The following is a 12,249-nucleotide window of genomic DNA, read 5'->3' as shown; positions in this document are numbered from 1 at the left end:
AAAGGAAGAGAGCCTTATGATGGATATGATCTTACTAAACCTCCAGCAACAATCCCTCCAATAGCAAAAGAAAGGAAATCAGAAGACTCAGTACAGTAAAGATGTCCATCCTACCCAGGGCACTTTATACGTTTAATGTTATCCTGATTCAAATACCAACAACCTTCTTCAAAGAATTGGAAAAACTGACAACTAATTTCATATGGGAGGGAAGAAGCCTAGAATTAGCAGAGAACTCCTCAAGAAGAAGGACAAAGTTGGAGGGCTCACTTTACCTGACTTTAACACCTACTATACAGCCACAGTGGTCAAAACAGCGTGGTACTAGCATAAAGACAGAAACTCAGACCAATGGAAAAGAACAGGAAACCCAGAAATAAAACCATCAGCATGTAGACAACTGATCTTTGATAAGGGCACCAAAAGCATCAAGTGGGAGAGCAATGCCCTATTTAACAAGTGGTGCTGGAAACAATGGAAATCCACATATATAAAAATGACACAAGATGTCTACCTCACCCCATGCACAAGAACAAACTCAAGGTGGATTACAGACTTAGAAGTAAAACCCCAAACCATCAGGACCATTAGGGAAGGAATTGGACAAACCCAAGAACCTTGTTCCAGGGAATACAAAGGCTAACTGCAATAGGGCAAGGTATGCACACAGGTGAACCTGAAATCAACAAGTGAGATTTACTAAGGATAAAACACCTGTGTGCATCAAAAGACTTTACCAAGTAAGTAAGACTTTATCAAGAGGGTAACAAGGCAACCCACAGACCAGGAGAGGATTTTTAGCAATGAGACAACAGACAATGGGCTTATTATGAAAATCTACAATACCCTCCTTGCCTTCAAAAAGAGGAAAACAGTTAACCCCTTTAATGCTCCCGATCATTGGCCATCAGAGAAATGCAAAAAAAACCAACCATGAGATACCATCTAACACGTTTAAGGCTAACCCAAATCAGAAAATCAGAGAACAACAAATGTTGAAGGGGATGTGGTGGGAGAGAAACTCTCCTATATTGCTGGTTGTATTGTAGATATATACAGCCACTATGTAAAGTGATCTGGCAATACTTAAAAAAAATGGAAATTGATCTATCTTATGACCCAACAATCCCTCTACTGGGCATATACCCAGAAGAGGTAAGAAGCAAACCTCGGCCAGTTATATGCACTCCAATGTTTAATGTGGCACAATTCACAATTGCAATGGGCTGGAAACAATCTAGATTTCCATCAGTAGATGAGTGGATCAGTAAACTCTGGCACATACACACAATGGAGTACCATGCATCACTAAAAAGCACTGATGAGCACCTGAAACACGTCTTTTCATGGGAAGAGTTGAAGGAAATGATGCTAAGCATATTCAGCCAATCACAAAAGAAGTACAGCATGAATCCCCTGAGGTAAGTGTTATTAGCGCAGTGGGTATAGAAGAGAATGCACCCATATCACAAGATTTGGGTTGAGGTACAGGGAGTCAGGAGGAGGTTAGACCAAACCCAAGGAGGTATATGTTGGTCCCCCACAAAAAAGGGGAAAGGGGGAGAGGGGGAGAAATGGGGGAAGGTGAAAGTGAGTTGATGACAGAGGGAACAGGGCATTAACCCACCCAGGGGGAGAGAACTGGTTTTGTCTCCACAGAATTGGGACTGGGCATGCAGACGATACCATGGTGCACCAAACCATGAGGACAACGTAGCCACGTGGAAGAATGTATGAGAAGAGAGAACTACAGGTCTGGCCCCAACCAGAGACAAACTGTTCCTACCTGGGGTGGGGGGTGGGGGCAAGGAGCTGATATCAAGGGCTCAAGTAGAAAGAAAATGCTTTGAAAATGATGATGGCAACACATGTACAGGTGTGCTTGACACAGTAGATGAATGCATGGATCGTGATGAGAGCTGTAAGAGTCCCCAATAAAAGCATTTAATTAAAAAAAGGGAATTAAAAAAATTAAAAATAAAATCTTGGATATTTTTACCTTCAAAATAATGAAAGCGATTCATTGGTGTGTTAGGCTGGGTTGACTAGAGAAACAAATCCAGAGACACTCACATATGTGTAAGAGAGCTTTATATCAAAGAGCAATTGTATATTGAGAAAACATCTTAGCCCAGTCCACATCAAGTTCATAATTGCTATATTAGCCAATATGTCTGATAGTAGTCCACAAATTCTTCTTTCAATTCACACAGCACACACAATGATACCAAATGCAGGAAATCACAGGCTGGTGGGTGGAAAGCCTTGTGAATCCAATGCCAGTGGAAACATTTGAATGCTGTCTCTGGTTCCCCATCTCTCTGAGTGTCTCCTTCTCAAGAAGGTGAGGCAGAGAGAGTGTGGAGGCCACATCCAGAGAGAAAGAGTGGAAGTCCCCAGAATCCTCATGAGAAAGCCACACCCACAAGGAGGCATCATCAGGCTGTGACCTGACAGGCTAGACTCCATTCCCATACTTATTTATCAACTAACACGAACTTATGTAACTACCACAATTGGCAAAATTTCATCTTTTAGACATTTCCATATGAATTTCATATCTTGTACATTTATCTAAGGTAGTTCGATGGAAAGTAGTGTAGATTTCATTCAGACATTTAATGGTGGTTTCATATAAGTTTGCCTTCATGAATGCTGTATTACCAGATCATTTTGAAAACATATCTGAATCTGTTTCATTAAATAAATACAGTTCATGTGAGGACCTCTGGTGGCACAACAGTTAAGGACTCAGCTGCTAAATGAAAGGTTGGTAGTTTGAACACCTCCAGTGATTTCTTGGAAGAAAAACCTGGAAATTTGCTTTCCTAAAGATCACAAAGAAATTCTGTTAGGTGGTTCTAATGTGTCATATAGAATTGATATGAATTGGAATAATCTCAACAGCATCCATGCACAACAATAAAGTAACTAATATCTATAGAATGTCATCTCTTAATTTGCCACACTGTGGGGACTTGGATGCTGCTATGATGCTGGAATCTATGGTTGTTTTAGGTGCCATAGAGACCCCATGCCCTGTCCTTCACCACCTCACAATTGTCCCTATGTTTCACCCATTGTTGCTGCTGCTGTGTCAGTTCATCTCATCGAGGGGCTTCCTATCTTTCCCTGCCCCCCCCACCCCCTTATCAAGCATGGTGTCCTTCTCCAGGGACTTGTCTATCCTGATCACTGGTCCAAAGTATATAAGATAAAATCTTAGGTCCTTCAAGGCGCCTTAGTCCTTAAAGTAACGTCCTTGCCTTTCAGTGTGCTAAAGAGGTCTTGGCAAGCAGATGTACCCAGGGCAACTCATCTTTTCATCGCTTGACTGCGGCTTCCATAAGCTTTCATTATAGATCCAAGCAAGACACATTTTTTGACAACTTTAACCTTTTTACCATTTATCATAACGCTACCTACTGTTTCAGTTGTGAGGATTTGGGTCTTCTTTACGTGGAGTTGTAATCCATACTCAAGGCTGCGATCCTTGATCGTCATCAGCAAGGTTTGTAATTCTTCCTCACTGTCAGCAAGCCATCTCGGGTTGTTATTAAGCCTGCCTCAAATCCTGACACAGCGCTCTTTTTCATATAATCCAGTTTCTCTAATTATTTTTTCAGTTTACACATTGAATAAGTATGGCAGCAGGATAAAACCATGGCATATACCTTTCCTGATTTTGAACTATGCAATGTTCCCTTGTTCTGTTTGTACAACTGTCTCTTGATCCGTGTATAGGTTCTGGATGAGCACAAAGAAATGTCTGGGATTCTGAGTCTTCCTAAGCCTACCAATAGTTTGTTATGATCCATGCACTCAGATGCCTTTGCATAGTCAATAAAATACAAGAAAACATCTTTCTGGTATTCTCTGCTTTCAGCCAAGGTTCCTCTAGCATCAACAATGGTATCCCTTGTTCCTCGTCTGAAACCAGCAGGAAGCTCTGGCAGCTCCCTGTCAATGTCCTGCTGAAACCACTGTTGGGTGATTTCAACAAAACTTTACTTGTGGGTGATACCAGTGATTGTTCTATAATTTGAGCATTCTGTTGGGTCACCTTTCTTTGGAAAGGGTGCATATGTAAGTCTTTTCCAGTCAGTTGGCCAAGTGGCTGTCTTCCAAATTTCCTGGCATAGTTAAGTGCTTTCAGTGCTACATCAGCTTGTTGAAACATATCAATTGGTATTCTAATCTATAGCCGGTAGTAATTTTTCTGTCTCTTTAAAATAAATCATTTTATTGGGGGCTCTTACAGATCTTATAACAGTCCATACATCAATTGTATCAAACACATTTGTACATATATTACCATCATCATTTTAAAAAATTTTCTTTCTGCTTGAGGCCTTGGTATCAGCTCCTCTTTTTCCCTCCCACCCTTGTGAGCCCCTGATAAATTATTTTTATTTTCATATCTTACATCATCTGCTGTCTACCTTCACCCATGTTTCTGTTGTTTGTCCCTCTGGTTAGGGAGGGGGAGGGGGCGGGAGTTATACATCCACCATTGCAGTTGTTTTCCCGTTCCTCCCCCTTGTCTGCACATGGTATTTCTCCATTTCTCCTGCCATCATTGTTCCTGATGGGGTTTATCTGTCCTGGATTCAGTGAGTTGAGAACTCTTATCTGTACCAGTGGACATGCTCTAGTCTAGCTGGATTTGTTAGAACTGGGGTCATGATAGTGGGGTGGCGGGGAAGCATTAAAGAACTAGAGAGATGTGTGTTCTGTCAAAGTTCACATAGAAGAAGCACACCAGCTTGTGTGGTCACAAGGCATTGACTGGATCAGGTATCAGGCATCAGAAGGTCCCAAACAAACAAATATATTGATGGAAACAATAAGGGTCGGAGTGGAGACCCAAAGCCCTGTAGACAAGTAATTTTTCTTTTATCGGGCCTGCATTCTTCATTCTGGTTATAGCTGTAGATTCCCTGATCAGCAAAAAAACAGAAGCATAAGCAGGCATGCATCAATTAACATGCAAAGGATTCCAAAGAAACATTAGATTGATAGAGCCATCAAAGTATTGAAAAATTCACACAATAATGTAAATATATATTATGGCACAAGAAGGGTTAGCGGCAGGTCCAGAAATATTATCTGTTTGAAGTGTTGATGGGTACTGATGGTTTTTCATATTATCTGCCACATCCGAAATGTGATGTGTGATACTTGTGACTTCTGCTGGTGACCCAGTGAGAGGTATTGCGAAGATGACTGAGGCTTATTTCATAAATGACTAGTGAAATAACATGTCAAATTTGAGTTAGAACATGGGGGGGGGGGGAGGTTTTTGGATTCAGTTTCCCACTCGAAAGTAATTTCTTTGTGTAGTGTCACTACCTATTCATGACCTATTCATTATTGGGGACTCCATGAAGCCAACTATTTTCCAGTTGGTTCTGACTCACAGTGACCAAGAGGACAGAGTAGAATTGCTTCGTAGAGATTTTGAGGCTGTCTAGCTTTAAGGAAGCAGACTGCTTCCTTTTTGTCTCACAAAGCAGCTGGTGGCTTAACACTGCTGACCCTTGAGTTTATAGCCCAACGCTTCCCCATGGCGCCACCAGGGAGTGATAGGTGTTGTATTCGCTACAAGAAACAAAACACTCAGTCATCCAATGGATTCTGACTCCTAGGGTGGTGGAAGCTGTAATATTTCATTGGAGAGATTTAACTCACAGGATTCAATGAGAGAGTGGTGCTGTCCTTGTATCACACCTCTTCTGAATTATCTGCATTCCTCCTTTTCCAGCTGCAGCCTCAGTGCAGCCTGGCTCCCACCATCAGCAAGGTAGGGTCTCTAGTTAATGAAAAATATGATCCTTTCACAGGGCAACTTTTCTTTTCCTTAGAATGTCTCTGCAGGTTGAGGCCCTCACCCACATTAGCCATGACGTTGGAACCAGAAAGGAGGGGCCTAGCGGGACCCAGGGTTTCCCTTTTGCCTAATAAGAATATGATGCCGCTGAGAAAATAAACAGCCTTCCTTTCTGCTGGACATGCCGGCCTCTTGCCAGCATTTCTCCTTTGCCCCTTCTGCAGTGTGAAATGACCCAGGGAAAGACTTAATAAGTAGATGTCAGCCACAGAGTAAGCGGAAGGGGATGATGAATGGATCAGTAGGCAACCCTATCACCGCATGGTTTGGCTGTGCACTTTGCATTCGATTCTATAGTTTTCCTGTGTTAAACATCTCCAGGGATTCCCTAGTTGTGCCTGCCCGGGGCTATGACTTCTAATAATTGAGACTGATGAAAGGTCGTGATATTTTTACAGCTTAGCCGTGGCATGCAATAGATCACCTTGCTTCTGTCAGAGAAAATATTATACCTTTCATTGGCAAAAGTGTTTGATCCGGGGCATCCCTGCCTCCCACCCCACCCCTCTCTCTCTCTCTCTCTCTCTCTCACACACACACACACACACACACACAGGCCATCCTATATTTGCTTGGGTTTACTGATAAATTTTGCATGGAAAACGGTCCCCCAAATTGCCGAGTACGAAGAATGAGATCATTCAGAGGTAAAGCATATGTTTCAGGGTCATTAGGAAATTAATTACGTGAAATGATTGACAGTTGGCTACCAGCAGGGAAATGATACACACGCAGGCTTTCTTGTTTGAACAGAACACCGCTGCCGCCGGTCAAAAATTGCTTATTGTCCGAAAATAGGAAAAGACGTTTAGGGCCAGGAGCAACTCGTTGGGAAAGTATTCAACCCGGGCCTTTCAACTCTAAAAGGGCTCTTTTCCTTGCTAAGCGCACTTGAAGGGTTGGGGTCTCTGAATCTTTATGTAAGAAGGAGTTGTGCAGCCATCCATGCCTCAGAAAAGTGGTTGTTGTTGTTGTTGTTTTTTATCCAATATGTTAATTATTTGCTTATTTGGGAGGGAGATGAGTGTGGAAAAATCAGTATAGGAAAGAAAGAACTGTCTATGATCAAGAGAATCATTATATATTAAAACACCCCCAAAATTTTCCAACGAAGTATTCAGAGGAAAATTCATAGTTTCACTTTGCATATCACTTGAGTTATTCATTCAAATGCACAGAAAATGTGTGAACAAGACTAGTAATAGAAGGATCCTCTCAAAAGTCTTAGACAACAAAACATGGCAATAAGAAAGTAAGTGACAAATGTATCAATAAACCCAAAATAGCACTGCTCACTATGTGTTTGCTTGGTTTTACTGATACATTTTGTGTGGAAAACATTTATATATATGATCTGTATATTACATATATGTATATATTAAAATAGAAATACTGAGGTTAATTATTTGGTTATGAACCTGAACATAGTATACTGGAGTCTTGATTTCCAAAAGAAGACTTATAGGTACAAGGAGTAAATTTAATCTGAATATCAAGACCAAACCAACCACTTGCTGTAGAACAGAGTGGCCCTGTGGTTGTCACAGTAAAACAGCATGCCACAGGGTCTTCAGTGACTGTGATCTTTTGGAAGAAAATCACCCAGGTTTTCCTCAATATCCCTCAACCATTCAGTTACAGCTGAGAACCTAACTATTTGGGCTTCCCTCTCTACCAAAAATGTCACTGCCGTCACATTCTGACTCATAGTGAGCCTATAGCACCGAGTTGATCTGCTAAGTGCTTCCAAGGCTGCAGAACTTTCCAGAAGCAGAAACCCTCATCTTATTCCCTCAGAGATGTGGGTGGTTTTGAACTGCTGAACTTGAGGTTAGTAACCCAATGTGTAACTCACTATGCCACTAGGGCCCCAGGGACACCTTAGATAACAAAACATGTTGTGGTGGTGGTTCAAGGTTGTATATTTTTCTCCCTCAGAGTGATTGGCTTGTTCTGCCAACACTTCAGTTGACATGAGAAGTTTAAGCACAGTACCCACTCGGCTCTATGCTAGGGCTGTATAGTCATTGTAGTCTTACTCACTGTCATTGGGTCAATGCCAACTCGTAGTAGAACTATGAGAACTACCCCTGTGATTTTCTGAGGCTGTAACTCATCTTTCTTCTGTGCAGCTAGTGGGTTTGAACTGATGATCTTGCTGATCACAGCTCAACTGGTAATGACTGTCACCAGAGTTCCTCAGTTTTAGACATGTTGTTGTCCCTGTGATGTTAGTATGCAAATGAGAACTTATTTACAATATACGGTGAAAATGAAACATGAAAACAAAGACAACGTATTTATTGAAAAGAAAACAAAAGTCTTCACAGTGGTGCCAACAAGCAACATTATGGTAAATGCAGAAAAGGCTGAAGTTGTCAAGGATTTCATTTCCTTTGGATCCACAGCCAGTGCCCTTGTCAGGTGCAGTCAAACATCTGACACAGAAGCTGCTACAATAAACTTGAACGGGGTAATGCTCTTGAGGATGGTGCAAGACTGGGAAGTGTTTGCTCTCACTAAACGTAGTGGTGCAATGAAGTTACTGGATATGGCTCTTCTATCCATGTACTTTCTATTTACCACACTGGTGAAAGCTGGAAAGGAGAAAATCTCCGAGCCATCCAGAAGGAAGAGCCACAGGTTGTGGCAGCAGAAACAGCATCAACATAAAGACCAGCGCAGCAGGTTTCCCAGCCCACAGAACGACTAAACTGAGTACTTTCTGACAGAGGCTAATAGGCAAGCATGGTGCACTTAGGGCAATTATTAGCACTGAAGAAGCCTTGTCTCATTTGCCCATCAGGACAGAGGCTGGGTGACCACGGATCAGAGAGAGGCGCAGCAGCCAGCAAAATTGCAAAGAAAAACTGGAGACAAAAGAACTCTGCCCTTAAGATGTCTCACCTGTAACATGCTACTGCCCAATTAAACCCCGTAATCAAGAGTATTGGTCTATCTGCCAGTTCCCTGTGGCCATTTCAAGGGACAATGAAACCCATCAGAGAAGTAGAGTGTCTTTGAAAGTGACAGTTGGTGTCAGAATAAGGCAAATAAGGTAGGAAGTAGAGGCGTTTCTGACCTTGCTGTTACAAATGAGCCTTGGATTGATGTGGAGTTAGATTCTCCTTTCCCCCTGAGAAGCTGGAGGAGGTCAGACAAGGCCCCACATCACTTCCTCAGTCCTTTCATCTGAAAAAGAGCTTCCAATGTAAACACCTATTTTTCAATCTATTACAGAAAAAAAACATATGGACAACGTGTCTTTGAGTGTCTATGTTTGGCCAATGATCTCACACACAGGATCGTGGTGATCCAGCAGTGTGGAAACCTAACATGCAGGTTGAACAGTGAGACTTCTCTCACCATGTGAAGATTCTGGAGATACTATCTACTTTAGAACGTTCACATGCTCACATCCAAAAGGCTTTCAGCCAGCTAGCTGATTCCAAACTCAGCACATCTATAAAAGATGTCTGAGACTGTCATTCTTTATGGGGACAGACAGCTTCGTTTTCTGCCATGAAGTGGCTGGTAGGTTTGACGCACCGATCTTTGGTCAGCATCCCGGTATCTTACCTTGGGACTCCTTACATGCTCACATGGGGCTGGGATATTGGTATTGTATGAAATGCGACCTCTGGCACTGACATTCTTTAAACATTTCATTTGATATTCAATCTGGAGTGAGCTTGTTCATTCTTCCATTCCCTGCTAGAGCAAAGCGCTCACAATTGTGTGGACACGGGTTCCCTCACACTTGGTCATGCCATCTGTCTTCACACTGCAGCTGACTCTGCATGGGTACCAGGTAGCAGACACAATTATGCCCAATAAACAAGTACATCAGAAAGCCTTTCACAAACTTGCCAACATTTGTGGGCATCTTATCAGTTTAGGATAACATGTTGTCTTAGAAATAGACTAGAGAACTATTCAAGGAACCCAAATGCAGGAGATATGCCAATATGCCAAGAGTTTCCTAAATGTTTGTCTGTGAGTACTCAAATAATAAAGTTTGTCAATGGGAGAAGTCTCTAAACCTTAATGGTTTTATTTATATTTTTGCACATGTTACTTCAAGAATTTAGCCACAGTGAATGTGTTTGTAAGTTCAATACAACCATTAACTTGAGGTCCATATGAGAACTTTAAAAAAATGTATTAAAAGGTCATTTTATTGGAGGCTCTTACAACTCTTATAACAATCAATACATCAATTGTCTCAAGCATATTTGTACATAAGTTGCCATCATTGTTTTCTAGACATTTGCTTTATATTGAGCCTTTGGTATAAACTCCTCTCCCCCACCCCCAGCACCCCTTGATAAATTATAAATTGTTATTTTCATATATTTCGCTGACTGCTGTCTCTCTTCCCCCATGGTTTCTTTTGCTCTTCCTCCTGGTGTGTGTGTGTGTGTTTTATTATGTGTCAATCATTGTGATCGGTTTCCCCTTCCTCCCTTCCTTTTCCCATCTTCCCCCTACCCTTCTGGTATCGCTATTCCCATCCCTGTTCCTGAATTCCATGTGTTGTGAGCTTTTATCTCTTATCTGTACCTGTGTAGATGCTCTGATCTAATCTGAAATGATAGGCAGCACTGGGGTCATGATAGTGAGGGATGAGGAAGCCTCAAGGAACCAGAGGAATATTATGTGTTTCATGTGTGCTTTACTGACCCTGGTTAAATGATCCCTTCCCTGTGACTCCTCTGTGGGTGGGGGTGGTGGCTCCCATTGAGACTGTAACTCTTTATGGGAGTAGAATACCTCTCTTTCTCCCATGGGCACTTGGTTTCCAACTTCTGTCTTTGTGTTTAACAGCCCAATGTATAACTGCTACACCATTAGGGCTCCTTCGCCTCCTCTTCCAAAGGCTTCCTTAACAGTTTTCACCAAAAGGAAACTTTGATCAAAGCCATCTGAAGAAGGTGTGAATAAAAGGGTGCTATTGGAACAATGCTTATTCTGTCTGCCTCCGTGTTGTGGATGTACATTATAAATGTGTGAAGTGTCTATACAAGTTTACTCAGCAGTCAATAGAAATACTAGCATTAATTTTAAAAATTAAAAATGGATTTCTGTTCCATTCCCTAGTAAATAAACTTTGACAGTCCAATGTAATTATTTTCTATATAGGAAGACAGGATAATGGATGAGAGGAAACAGCTGGTAAGATGTTGATTCAGAGAAGGAAGTTAATATTGCATGATTGATGTATTGCACATAGGAGCATTAGACACATAGTGTGATTTTTTTTATTTCGCTGAAGGATTGCCTATTTAAAGGATGCTGAAATGTAATGATATTAGGTCCTGTCTTTTGTACATGTTGTGTATTAATGATTATGTTAGTCTGGGTAGACTAGAGAAACAAATTTATAGACACTCATATATGTATAAGATAGAGCTTTATATACAAGAGCGATTGAATATTGAGAAAACATCCTAGCCCAGTCCAGATCACGTCCATAAGTCGGATATTAGCCCATATGTCCAATACCAATCTATAAAGTCCTTTTCAGACTCACAAAACACATGCAAATGATGCCAAATGCAGGACGATCACAGGCCTGTGGGTGGAAAGTCTTGTGGATCCAGTGGCAGTAGAGGCATCTCAGTGCTGATAGGGGTCTCCACATGGTTTCTTTAGCTAAAAGGCTTTGACTGCCATCAGCCTGTCTCCATGTGTCTTGTCAGCTGCACTGTCTCCCAGGGAGTAACCAAAGAGAGTGTCTCCCGCCTCCAAGGAGGAAGACAGGAGTTCCCAGAATCCCCAGGAGAAGGCTATGCCCACACAAAGGTCTCATTAGCTATGACTGGATTGACAGGCTAGACTCCACCCTTTCACGCTCGATCCCCTCAAATTGACAAACAATTATATAACCACCACGATGATGATGATGATGATGATGATGATGATGATGATGATGATGATGATGATGTTGTTGTTGTTCCTAATCTTGATTTTGCTCCACTGACCTGGAATCCACTCTACTATATCCAACTTGGCTTGAGGAAATTCAGAGCAAATGGGGCCACAGGTTTGATTTCACTGACAGATTCATCAAAGTCTTTGTACTGCCAGAGTGATCAGATGGCTTATTTTATTTTTAAAATTATTATTACTATGTACATACTAGGAAAATATTTTAAAGTTACTGCTGCAAGGCTTCTTGGTGATGTTATTAAAAATGGGACATACCTATCTCGGTAGAGATTTTAGACAAAATCAATGAGAACAATTAATGGCTAATCTTTGTTAGTGGTGGATTTTATTTTAATGTGATTGTTTCATAAGTGAAACAATTCTATCACTCACTCGGTTTGGCTGGACTGAATTTAGTTGGTTGATTG

The sequence above is a fragment of the Echinops telfairi genome, unplaced genomic scaffold (assembly GCF_000313985.2).
Source record: "Echinops telfairi isolate 266 unplaced genomic scaffold, ASM31398v2 ScPeMD7_3;HRSCAF=10, whole genome shotgun sequence".
Classification (NCBI taxonomy): Eukaryota; Metazoa; Chordata; class Mammalia; order Afrosoricida; family Tenrecidae; genus Echinops; species Echinops telfairi.
Note: the sequence above shows the minus strand (reverse complement) of the source record.